Source organism: Paroedura picta, chromosome 4, assembly GCF_049243985.1.
Source record: "Paroedura picta isolate Pp20150507F chromosome 4, Ppicta_v3.0, whole genome shotgun sequence".
Taxonomy (NCBI): Eukaryota; Metazoa; Chordata; class Lepidosauria; order Squamata; family Gekkonidae; genus Paroedura; species Paroedura picta.
Genome location: NC_135372.1, coordinates 101811883 through 101825449, shown reverse-complemented (window position 1 = coordinate 101825449; position 13567 = coordinate 101811883). Strand labels below are relative to the sequence as shown.

Here is a 13567-nt window from a genome sequence, read left to right as displayed (position 1 = left end):
AATGAAAGAAAGAGACTCCTGCTGAGCTTGACTCCCCTCCCCACTCAGAGATTTCCCAATCAAGTGCCAAACACTTTCTGTTTCAGTTGGAGGGGGGATAGAGGAAGACCCCAGTTCAAATTGGTCTGAATTCAGCAGGATCTACAATGGAAAAAAACAAAGTGCAGAATTAGCCCTACTTACAGATCGTTAGGTTCAGGCACAGATCATGTTTTCAGCATTTGGGGTACAAGATCTTTTTCAGGAATAAAGGGTTTTGGCAGGGTGTACATTTTGTGGATATATATAATAAAAACACCACCTCACAGAATTGTTGTGTTGATAAAAGAAAGGAAGGGATAACTATGTACAGCACCTTGATTTCCTTGGAAGGTGGGTGAGGTTGAAATAAACCAGACGAAGTCATGTTACGCAAAGCAAATAAGCTGTTTTATTCCCAAGGGCATTCAGTGCTGGATAAATCCAATACAGTGACTTGATCAAGATATACTTTATTCCTTTCATGACAAACAATAGAGAACTTATTGGTTTGTTTGTTTGTTTTTGGATTTATAACCCACCACTCTCGAAACCGGCTCATGGTGGGTAACAACAATAATCCAACAATAAAGCCCCATAAAACCCTATTAAAACCGATTAAAACCCAATCAAAAATATTATAACCCCAAACAGATGGCAAAATTTCAAATGGGGATGGCATAGGGAGAGACCAACCTTTGTCAATATGTCTGACACCAACATCAAGGGGACCCATACCACCTGCTCTAACATTGGCCCTGACCATATACCTGGCGGAAGAGTTCTGTTTTGCAGGCCCCACGGAAAGCAGAAAGCTCTCTAAGGGCCCACATTTCCCCCAGGAGCTCATTGCACCAGGTAGGGGCCAGGACCGAAAAAGCACTGGCCCTGGCCCTAGCCCTCCCCCTGGCCCTGGTCAAGGCCAGGCAAGCATCCCTGGGGCCAGGAATAACCAGCAGATTGGTACCAGCCAAGCGCAGAGCTCTGCAAGGAACACAGGGTGAGAGACAGTCCCTCAGATATGTAGGCCCCAAACCGTGTATAACTATGGTGGTATCCTGTGAGAAGTCTATCCTGTCATCACACTCACACTCATTGTCCCTCCATATCAGTTTACACTGCAGGGCAGGAAGAATACTTTCAGAATGCCTACGTAGATGAATCTTCCCAATTCTACCTCACTCTAGTCTCCACCAAGCATTCCTTTGCCGGGGCACTAATTTTCACATTGCCACTAATTTCCATTCTGGTGATGGTGAGTGACAAGGGATGCCAGTCTCCAGTAGGACATGAGGATCCCCTAGAATTGCAGCTTATCTTCAGAGAACAGTTCCCTTGCAGAAAATGGCTGTTTGGGAGGGTGGACCTCACTGAGTTCCCTGACCTCCCCAGGCTCCATCCTCAAATCTCCAGAGTTTTGCAACCTGGACCTGGCAACCCTAGGTAGGTCTTCTTGGACTAGCTTGCTGCTCAAGATCAATACGAGGATTAGGCCTGCATACTCTTCCAGTGCAGTTGTTGCTCTTCATTCAAAATACTTTTTAACCATTGCTAAAGCTCCCTGCTTCACTGAAATGAGTTAGAAGCCCTGGCAGGGGAGGAACTGGGAAAGAGTCTACTACTTAATAGCAGCCAACTAACATCTTGCTGGGGTTAATTTGCTGTCTTCAGACAAGTATCTAAGGCCTGAGCATGCCCAGAGGCTCTTGTCTTTGACTCCTGAGGGCTGCAGCCTGGACAGAAGAAGAAGAAGAAGAAGAAGAAGAGTTGGTTCTTATATGCCGCTTTTCCCTACCTGAAGGAGGCTCAAAGCGGCTTACAGTCGCCTTCCCATTCCTCTCCCTACAACAGACACCCTGTGGGGTAGGTGAGGCTGAGAGAGCCCTGATATTCCTGCCCGGTCAGAACAGTTTTATCAGTGCTGTGGCGAGCCCAAGGTCACCCAGCTGGTTGCATGTGGGGGAGCGCAGAATCGAACCCGGCATGCCAGATTAGAAGTCGGCACTCCTAACCACTACACCAAACTGGCTCTCTGGAGAGAGTTAGCTGTCAGCCTATCCCCTGCCCCCCCCCCTGTCTTTCTTGCTTGTTGCTGAATTCTCCCAACTTTTGTATTGTTAAGTGTTTTGAGACCCCATTGAGGAGAAAAGCAGAACACTAATGCACCAAATGGTGATCATGTTAGCCATTCAGTCATGTCTGACTCTTAGTGAGCCTATGGGCCAACTGTCACCATGTTTTTCAATCTTGTACCACTTCTTTTAGTTGTGCAATGTTCTAGCCGGTGTCCATTCTGATCGTGTCTAAACACCATATACTTTGTTGGCCTGGTTTCCTTTTACCACGGACCAGTCCTAGCCTAATTGCTCTCTCCATTGAGCTGGATCGCATGATATGGCCAAAATAAGTGGGCCAGAGTTTTGTGATTTTGCTTTCCAGTGATACACCAGACTTCCCCAATAGAAAATAACAAATTAATATATAGAATTAGGCAGTCGTCCATCTATGTGCTGGCTAAGACAATTCACATTTAAAAGCCCTTATTGCAGGCAGGTCATTAAAATTCAAAGAGGCTAAATCACATCCCTTCTACATTAGCTACCAAATTCAATGTCACACGTCTGTGATTTGCTTTCACATTCTGGAATGTTATGAGAACAATAAGCCAATTTGTATTATTATTAAACATATTCCAGATTTCACTATATCTCTGCAGGTTTCTCTCTGATACACTATGCTTATAATGCACTCAGTATTAACTGCTGTCACAGTTACAAGATAGGCTTCAGAATCTGGCAGTTCTTATTTTTTAGGGTCAGGGAAGGATAATTGTGTGTAGTGAGTTCTACATGTAGCAGAAATTAACTAGATGCCCTTTACACAGGAGGAAACCTTTGTGTCTTTCGGTGGCTGCGTTTTTTTTTAATTGAACACCGTTTTGCTTTCTCCTTAGCCCCTCTGCCCCCCTTCTTTCTCTCTACTTTCGGTTCCTCATTCCTGCGTGGATAAAGTTCTTCTCCTTGTGCCGGTGCAGGCAAGCGGCCACGCTGCATTCAAGGAATACAAGAGGATTATTTGGACTACAAAAATTAATAAAGCCATTATGTGGCTGAAATATTTACCAGGGATTGTTTTGGCTTAAAAGTTACAAGATGCCTCCCATCTCCCCCACCCCCGAGTGTCTTGGGTTCAGTTCTGCAAATGCTTCTGGCTCTGTTTGCCAGGACAGATGAAAGGGCCTGGGGCTATGAATATCATTTGAGATTCTTTCAGGTTTCTTTCATACAGAGATCAGTTTGGGAAAACAAAGGTTGTTGGGAGTTTATAACCCAGCTCAATTATGGAATGTTTTAAAAAGAAATCCAGAAACAACAAACATTTTGAAGGAAAAGACTACCCTGTTCGGCATTGTTTGTGGAAATGGATATTTGATTCATCGTGTTTTTATTGCTTATAAGCCTAACATAAGAGGCAGGCAGACAACAAGTGAAACTGTTCTTGCCTTGAGAAAAAGTTACCTGTTTTAAGTTCTACCTGTCTTCATGTACTCTACATTAGCGATCCCCAACCTGTGGGCCGCAGACCACATGTGATCCTTGGACTAATTGGAGGTGGGCCTCGAAGGATGCCTTCTCCCCCCCCCAGCCCTTTACTTCATTCCCCCCCCCCCAGCCCTTTACAATACACTTCATTGTTCTGGCGTGTCTGTATCTTATTTTGAAGGGATGTTTAAACATTACCATAGCAATCAGAGAGCGTTAGGGCAGTGGTTGAGAGTAGAGGAGTAAACTCCCCCCCCCACCGGGCCTCAGTAAAAGGTGTTGAGTGGTCCCCGGTGAGTGGTCCCCGGCACTGAGTGGTCCCCGGTGATAAAATGGTTGGGAACCACTGCTCTACATGATCCTCTCAAAATCCTCCACTGCCACTTTGTGTCACTAGGGCTATGTATGTATTCTCCAGATTTAGTATGTGTGAGCATGTGCCCCCAAATTAGATAGACTAGTTGCCCACTTATACTGGGAGGCCTCCTGGTGGCTGGGCCCTCCCCCCTCCTTCCCACCATTGCTCCTCTGAGCAGCAGGGACAGCCAGAATGTCACCCATCACTTTTATATCACACCCAGGTTTTCATGTGGATGTGATATCTCCATCCATTGCCCCACCCAGAAAGCTCTTGGGGATAATGGCCAGCAGTCTGGTATCCCTACTTCAAACATCCAAGTTTCTAATCACTAGTGTATTTGCACAAAATGGCAGCAGCACGCATCAAGAGGATCATACCTAGCTCATTCTCCTGTATGATAAAGGTGCCAAGAGTGTAACTTCAGCAAAAGACTTGTAATGTGCCATATCTCTGCCTCTTCCTGCCCAAAGATCAGTGTCTTTTTTTTTTCTTTTGGTGTGTGTGCGTGTATGCAAGTTTGAGGTGGAAGTTCATCCAGTTCATGGCAATAAAGTAGTCATGAGTCAAGAGAAATTCATTTGTTAAGTATCTGGAAAAATAATCCCTCTCCCTTGATGGCATTGTCATGGTTAGAAGATATATAAGTCATATTGCATGCACCTGTGGGGTCCTGAGGTCTCCCCATCAGGAGAGAGTGCCATTTCCTCTTTCTTGGCCTTCAAGCATTCCCAGGAGTGCCAGCAGAGTAATAACTAAACTTCTCTATGTCTAGTGCAGAGGTGAAAGCCACCACTTCAGTTTTTCTACCTCCATGCACAAAAGGAGGGGAAAGGTCAGCATGGTAAGCAATAAGTGTGCCAGACAGGGTTGCCAACTCTGCCTTGGGAAATTTCTGGAGATTTGGGAGTAGTACCTGAAGAGGGTGGAGTTTGGAGAGCCAAGTGAACCCAAGGGCAATGTAAATGTGGAGTGTTCACTCCAAAGCTGCCATGTTTTCCATCTCTGTAACCAGGAGATCATTTATAATTCCAGGAGAACTCCAGGCCTTGTTTACAGACTGACAACCCTAGTATCAAATCCCCCCTTCAGTTATGAAGTGTGTTAGGTCTGCATTTAGTAGTAGTAGTAGTAGTAGTAGTAGTAGTAGTAGTAGTAATAATAATAATAATAATAATAATAATAATGATGATGATGATGATGATGATGATGATATTATTATTATTATTATTATTATTATTATTATTATTATTATTATTATTATTATTATTATTAGATTTATTTCCCGCCTCTCCCGACAGGCTCGAGGCGGGTCACAACAACTAACCCCATTAAAATTCCCATTAAAACATCAATCTACTAACATGACGGCTAAAAATCCCATCCCTCCCCCAATTATCAAAGAGGTGAAGAGGAAAGGATAGGGGAGTAGCGTACACTCCAACTCCTAGGGGGGGAGCGATGTCCCTGATTCGCTGACCCCAGCCTCAACCATAGACCTGGTGAAGGAGCTCAGTTTTACAGGCCCTACGGAAAGCTGACAAATCCCGCAGGGCCTGCAAATCACCAGGGAGCTCATTCCACCAGGTAGGGGCCAGGACTGAAAAAGCCCTGGCCCTGGTCGAGGCTAGGCGCGCTTCCTTCGGGCCGGGGACGGCTAGATTATTTAGACAATCTGTGTGCTGTCTCTTTGGATATAGTTGCCAACCTCCAGGTGGTGGAAGAAGAGGGCCAGTCAATTCTGCAAAATAGCCAAGAAGAAAAAAGAATCAACATCGTGGCATTTTCCTAGAACTATAGCTGATTCTGAGATCGCCTATCTTCAGGTGGACACTTTGAAGGACGGCATCTATGGCATTGTACCTCAGTGAGGTCCCTGTCCTCCCCAGGCTCCACCCGCAGGAGCTGGCAACACACATACACACACTGGTGGCCAGGTGAGTTCTAGCACCCTAGTTGCGTTGCAAAAGAACTAGGATCTGAACCTGAGTTTTGTTTCGTCTAGCAGCTTTAAAGATGCTTTATATGAATCTTGTCTACAGGGGGAAACCCAGCAAAGTGGTAAATGTGATCCAAAAATGAGAGGATGGTGGAGAATCTCTTCTGAAAGTAGCCTACCACCAAATCCTAGCAAACTTGCTAGATGGTAAAATTCTAAATGTTTCTTTCCATAAACCTGGTATTTGTTTCATTTGGACTCTGAGTCCCAACTAATCACATTTGACTCAATCTCCCTTCAGTTGACCTCCTATTTGCTAATTTCTAGGGAGCTGATCAGCAAGCAGCATGGATACATTAAAGTGAATTCAAATACATCTTATTCACACAATTACACTTTTTTTCTTGCACAAACGGAGTGCTTTCTTGTATGTGCACACAAGCCCCGATTCAGTGCTTCTGATTTTTCAAGGTCCTATTATAAAACATTATATTGCTTTGGATCTTGAGGAAGGAAGGAAGAGTCTATGATTTTTAGTTGAAACTTTTTAGTTGTGCCTATCATGTCTATAAATGAGCTAAGTTAATCTTCCAACCAATTGCTTCTCAGATCTAATGCAATGCAAGTCCAAAAAGTGAGCAATGCAATCTGCCTCTTGTCATTTAAAGGATGCATCCAATTACAAGTGAACCTAATACAATTCAGTCAGTATGATGACCTAACTGTGAGCCCAGGGAATTCTGTCAATGTTCTGAAGTAAATGAAATACTGAAGAAGTGTGCTGCACAGAAAAGCTTATCCTTATCCATTGTTCCTTTTAATATTTGTGAAACAGCCTAGTGGGTGGAACGTGTCCGGGGTGTCCAAGTTGGAATATGACCAATCAGGGTGACTGGCCATGCCCCTGATTGGCCCTGCCCATACAGCTCCCACCCTCTGTTCCTGAATGCTAGCTACTTTGCTCTTAGATTCATCAGTCTGCCGGAGCCAGCAGCAGGTCAGGGGAGAGGGCCCTGGGCGAAGGATCGTGGTGGAGGGGGCCAGCCCTCCAGGCTCCTAACGAGCTCCCTCCTGGGCTGCTAACACCTATGCAAAAATAATAACTTCTTAGTCTTTATGGGGCCACAAGATTTATGTTCAGCAAATATACAAATAAAATGTTTTGTGCAAACATTAAAAAACTAACAGCGTTCTAGGTTTTAATATGTTTTGATTTGCTGACGATTTTGTCATCATCATAAGGTATAAATGGGATCCCCATGGGGAATCTAGAGAACTTCAATAAAGTATCATTCATGCAGTGTAGTTTGTTCAGCATTGCAGAACCATATTTTTGAACTAACTAGAATTTCCAGAGGCTTTTCAAAGGAGTCACACATATAATGCATTGCAGTATTCTAGCCTGGATTTTATTAAAATGTAGGTAACTGTGGAAAGATCATCTTTTATAGGAAGATGTGCAGCTGGTGTATCAATTAAAATTTGAAGAGACTCCAGGTTATATACTATTTGTGCATCTGTGCTGGATCTAGAACTACCTAATCAGTACAACTATCTACTTTATCTATGAAAGTGGTTCTCAACCTGGCGGTAGGGACCCCTTTGGGGGTCATATGACTCATTCACAGGGGTTGTGGCAGGGCGAGCAGCTTGGCCGGGGTAGATTGAGATAGAGCATTCGTCTGTCTGGAGCAGTGGAAAACAGCAAGATCGGCCTGGTGGGACAAGAGGCATAACTGAACTGAGAAACCCCGGGGGGGGGGGGAACAATTTATATGCAATCATGAACAACGGATCTTCATGTCATTGGTCGGTTTTGGTTTAATTTCTGTGAAAGAACACTTGCATAATTTAAAGGTTGGTGGTTTACCACAACATGAGGAACTGTATTAAAGGGTTGTGGCATTAGGAAGGTCGAGAACCACTGCTCTTAAGTGACCCAACAACAATATCTATCCTGTCTAAATTTAGCTTCAACCCTCATTCATTTTGAACCATCTTTAAGCACCTGCTCCAAATGTTCACAGCCTTATCTGGATTAGATGAAAATGAGACATCAAATTGGGTGTCAGTAGTACAATATCAGCATCTTATCCCAAACCTCCAGTTTCTGCACTACTGATATTGTTAGAATTTGCATTTTTAAAGGCTCGACTTTTTAGTTCATTTCTGCACTAAAATTTACTTCTTCAGGCATAGTCCCGAATAGTCCCTTCCCTTGCTCTGTAGCAATTGATGTGCCAGAGACTAGGAACACAGGAGTGTGGTGTTTCCAACCTTGCCAAATGATCAATAAGTATAATATGACTGGTGGTGATAAAAGCATCTGAAGGATCAACTAAATCACCCTTCCACTGTATTTCTAAGCAAAGGTCATGAACGAAAACAAGTTAAATCTTCAAACATGGCTGGAAGCAGGGCCGGATTTTCCTATAGGCTAACTAGGGCCTAGGGCCTCAAGATCAAGAGGGGCCTATATTCCACATTTTTAAAAAATAAAGGTTAGTACCAATCACAACATGTTTCATTTAACATATTGATATATATCACAGTAATGATGTATTTTATTATCTCTCATGTAATTTACAAACTTAAAAATGGGAGGTGAAAGGGCCACATAAGTGGAATAGCCTAGGGCCTCTTTTCATGTAAATCCAGCCCTGGCTGGAAGCCACAGTAGAATGGGTCTAGGTATGTGCCAAGTCAGCATATAACTTGTGAAGGGAACTTTTCAACCTCACCCTAAACAGGTTTACTTAGGATTAAACCCTAACTGGAATTTACATGTGAAAAAGTATGTGAAGGTTCAAATGTTATTATAGATTTCAATAGTGAATCAGAGTCTGGGTCTCTTAGAGTCCAAGCCAATGTGAACTTAGATGATTTGTGAATAGCTCATGAGCAAATGGCCCAAAGAGGGTAACAGTTCCCTCCCCATGCAATTTCTAGAACTCATTTTCCACTTTGGAGATTCTGCTTGCCTTGGGGAGGTGGGAGGGTTGACTGACATACAGGCTCTTATGAAGAACTTAGTGATGCTACAAAAACACAAGTGTATACAATAATCTGAGCTAAAGAATGTTGCTGGAATGGGATTAGAAGCACATGTTTCTTCCTGTAAGATTCCTTTTTCTGTTTTTCTGAGGACTCTGTGGTTTCATATCAAACTGCCCTTTAAAATATATATGATAGTGGTAATTAATGATTATGGGAGAACAAATGGGCACCTATTTCCTCTTATCTTTCAGAAAGCAATTAATCAGACTTCTGCTTGTGTGCATGTCCTCTTTGCACACTGTGATAAGTTCCTTGTATTAATGATACTTAATAATGAAAAATTACTGACATTTTTGAGCTCCTAACTCAAAATAAACAGCGTGTCAAAAATATTTTCCCAGAGTCAGACAGCTGGGAACTTGTCAACAACTGCTCCATTTGTCTCACTTCCTTCTGTGGCCCTTTCTTCTCACTTTTTAGGAGACCTGTTTCCCATCCCCCTCCCCCCAAACTTCAGTCTCATATATTCTGCTGTTAACACCCTTCTGGCTTGCTCTGCTCCTCTGTGATGGGTTTGTACGAGTAAAGTGAAGCACCCTTCCTTCTCATCTCTGTAGCCAATGTTTTGGTACGATCACACCTGCTTGGCAGCTCCTTCAGCATGCAAACACCTCTAAGCATGGCTTGATAGAAGTTTGCATGATATTCACAAATGTTAATGCATATGATAGTGTCATAAGGACTTCTGTTTCCCCTTCTGCTGTTTATCTCTATATCTGAAGAAGTAGGCTCTATCTCACAAAACTTTATGTACCAATAAGAGGAAAAACACTATATATATAGTGTTTATATATATAGTTCTATATATATAATTATATACATACATACATACATACATACATACATACATACATACATACATACATACATACATACATACATACATACATACATACATACATACATACAATTTTCAAAACCTGACTTTTCTAACTTTTCCTGCAGGCACGCAGGAAAGGTGGAGCATTTGGAAAAGTGGAGCATTTGGCTTGGGACCTCAGTGTGGGGTGAGGAGGGACTGGTGCTGTTCTCCAGGCCCCTAGTTCTCTCAGAATTACTACTGATCTCCAGAGTCCAAAGATGAGTTCCCCTGGATAATATGGTAACATCACAAGGTAGAGTGTATGGTTTCAAGAGTTGCTAGTTCTGGATTGGGGACAGGGTTGTCAGCTCTGGGCTGGGAAGTGCCTTGAGACTTTGAGGGTAGATCCAGGAGCGGGCAGGATTTGGGGCATGGAGGAGCTTCAGTGGAGTATCATGCCATAGAGTTCACCCTCCAAAGCAGACATTTTCTCCAGGGGAACTGATCTCCTTAGATAAAGAATGGCCTGGTGTTATTGTCTGAACTATGTGTCCCACAAAATGCTTTAGCAGAAACTAAGGAGGTGTTCTGCCAATGAACAAAACAATGGCCCCTTATTTAATGGCAATTACACAATGCAGGGAAGTATGATAGCCGTCCGTGACCTTTTCCACATGCGGAATTAAACCCAGCTTAGTGCTTGTCCAGTTGTGGGGTTTATTCCTGCTTCTGGACAATGTTGGCACAGGCTAGGGATGGTCCCAGACGTGTCACGAAGCAGGTCATCAGTTGGCTTCTGGTCCACAGTCACTTGCCGTGGGCCAACTGAGGGTCTGCATTGTGCCAGGCCTGGGACCATACCAGGCCAGCACTGATGATGTCCAGAAGCAGGAATCAGCCCTGCAACCGGGCACACATTGAGGTGGGCCGAATTCCGCATGCAGAAAAGGTCTCTGTGAAGAACTGAGACCCAAATGGGAGTTTGCTTTTTTAAAATCTTGATTCCCAACCATACGTCTACTGTATGCATGGACCAAAAAGGACAAATTATTGACAATGTGAGTGGCTTTCAATCTGGTGCTTAAATGATCTCATGGGAAGATCGGCCTTGAGCAATTTGTATGTATGGCAGAGCAGAAATTAAGTTTCTCCATCTCTTTTTTCCATGCTCAGAGACTGCAATGCAGGAAGTTGAGAATTAATTGCCAGTTTCTAGGAGGTCTGCCCTTTGTTTTCTTTCTACCTCTCCCAGCCCTTTTAACCTGGAAGTAAGGACGGAACTGTTTCCCCCTGCACATCCCATCTTCAAAGCCCAACTTGGGAGAGTTCAAGGGTCGATACAATGAGTTGCATTGTTCTCACCTGGTACAGAGAAGCCATCAAGACACAAAGGCTGGAGACATTGTCCAGTCCATCATGAAACCATAGACTGGGTCATCAAAAGTAATTCCTTTACTCCCAACTCCCCAAAGTCCAAACATTGTGAGTGGTGTGGTGGTGGTAGGGGGGGCTCCACTGGACATTGAATGTGATGTATTGTCTAAGAGTGCCCAAGTATATCAAAGGGATCAAACAACCTGATTCTAAAGAGGGACTAGGGGGCAGGGGGGGTGGAAGCATAGGAACATACATACACAAAAAGCCACCCTTCTTCCAATGCCTCCTTATCTCTCTCTCCTATCTCCGGGGTTTGCCTAGTCTAATGCTAGCAATTGCTTCCTAGTAAGCCAATCAGATGTCAAGCTCAGCCCTCAAGCAACTTAAAAGACACTCACTTGGTTCTTTGAGTCACAGAGCTGCTCAGCACTCCTCCTTGGGAGCAGCTCTCTGCCTGGGACTCCGGTCACTTTTGCAGCTCACTCACCTCCCAGAATCAGTCCCTTTCTCTTCCCTTGCAGAGTGAAGGTAAGCCTTGCTCTCAACAATTGTGCTCTTTGTTCAGGGTGGTCATAGGGAGGGGGTGGCGGGGGAGATTTGCACTCCTGGGCTTGTAAAGCCATTGGGTGTGAATTTCAATATTAGGAGACCTAGTTTGTTTGGTTTAGGTTTTTTTTTAATGCATTTCCTTCTTTCTTTGCAAAGCAAATTTACCATGGAATCAGACTCAGTAATGATTTATGAAGAAAAAATCGGGTAGAATGCAAATATGTGAATTCATTATTAAAGAATCGAAATGCCTGTGATTCACATTGGGGAACTGAGATCATGGTCCTAAATTTATTAGGAATCCCACATAAGCTGGGTCTTCCTTTTGGCTGTCACTCGCAAATACATCAAAAAGGACGTCCCTGCCCCAAAGAATGAACAGCCTAAACATTGCAGAGAAGAAAACATAACTAGAGAAAGCTATAGAATAACATTGGAAGCTATAATAGAAGAAGGGTTCTTGATTAGAGGGCAATTGCTTGAACCTTGGGAGTTTCATGACAAGGTCAATGTTTTTACCTGCCAAGCTGGTCTGTGACTTTTCAGCATGACTTTGAGCAGGCAATTTAAACAACATCATGACTCACTTTTCCTGAAGTAAGGAAAGAGTAGAACTCTTTGACTGGGGCAGGAGGAGAAATAAAAATACCCAATATATCATGGCAGTAGTGGATGCTGAGGGGTAGGGAAAAGATTTGAGGCTGGTTAGAACATTGGTGACTTGTTTGTCCTTATACAGCAGCTATGACCCACAAGTGGAAACAGGTGTTCTGTCTTTCAGTACACAGCAATTGACAGGGGGACTTCTTCGCCTTTTCCTACCAAGAGATGATCAGCAATGCAGAGATCATGGCCCCATCTATTGATGGCTGGGGAGGGAAGGTTTCCAAATTGGGGGACACTGAAACGGTCTGTGTTTGCCTCTTAGTAGCTAAAGTTTATTGCTTTTTATCTTGCACACTTATGCCTTACCCTTTGGTGACTACTCCGGGAGATATTTATTATCTGGATTTATTTCTAGGTAAGTTTATTTTTAAGCAGAAGTTTGAAAGAAGTTACTACTGCCTTGGAGAGTGAATGCAGTCTGCCTGTACTGTAATTGTGGGGACAGATTGCAAATTGAGACTTTCTAAAAATGCTATGAGAAAGGAACCACAAAAGACTCCTGCCTCCTTTGCCCAATCTTCTGTTTCTCATCTGTGGAAAAGTGCATTATCTCCACACAAGGACAGGAGGATGTTTATCTTACATTTACTTTTAGAGGAGACATAGAAATCTGGGAGGACATGTTTCTCTGTTCAAAGTGGTGCTGAATTACGCTGGAGCAGGTACTGTGAGAACATAGAAGCCCAAGCTGGGAGCTTTGAATAACAGGCACTGCCTAGATTATCCTGGCTTTAGGGGGAGGAAGTGAAACAAATGGATGTTCCCCTGACTTTTCTGGACTGTTGGGAAAGCCATTGATCAGATTCCAGGATTCACTGAACAGTCACAGTTTGCACTGTGTGATGCCTGTTGTGATGCCATTATTATACTATTTTACCAGGCATGTAGAAGATTTTTTTTTATATTCCATATATATTCACTTATAATCTAATTCAGCCCTAACTTATCCTTTGTGGCCATATGCCATTCTCTTTCTTTTCTGTACTGGTCTGGTGCTACTACTTCATTGGTTCAGGCAGAGCATGGAAATGTGGGAACATATTGTCCTCCCTCTCAACCCTTCTCAATACATTTTTAGAGAGATGTATTTGGTTATAAAGCATGTGGCTGAAAAGTGAAAAGCAAAGAACATTCTAGGATACTGACTGTGGAAGGGAGGTTCTCTTTCCGAGAGGGATACACTAAAACAGTTGTCCCCAACCTTTTTATCACTGGGGACCGGTCAACAATTGACAATTTTACTGAGGCCCAGGGGGTGG

At 43.4% G+C, this 13567-nt stretch overlaps 1 protein-coding gene across 1 annotated transcript in view; it reads left to right on the top strand.

The window, feature by feature from the left end:
- Positions 1-11487: 11487 nt before the first annotated feature.
- Positions 11488-13567, top strand: part of SLC26A9 (solute carrier family 26 member 9) — a 72037-nt gene continuing 69957 nt past the window's right edge. Inside the window, exon 1 of the mRNA XM_077334762.1 lies at positions 11488-11621. The gene's annotated coding sequence lies outside the window, so the exon portion shown is untranslated. The remainder of the gene's footprint in view (positions 11622-13567) is intronic.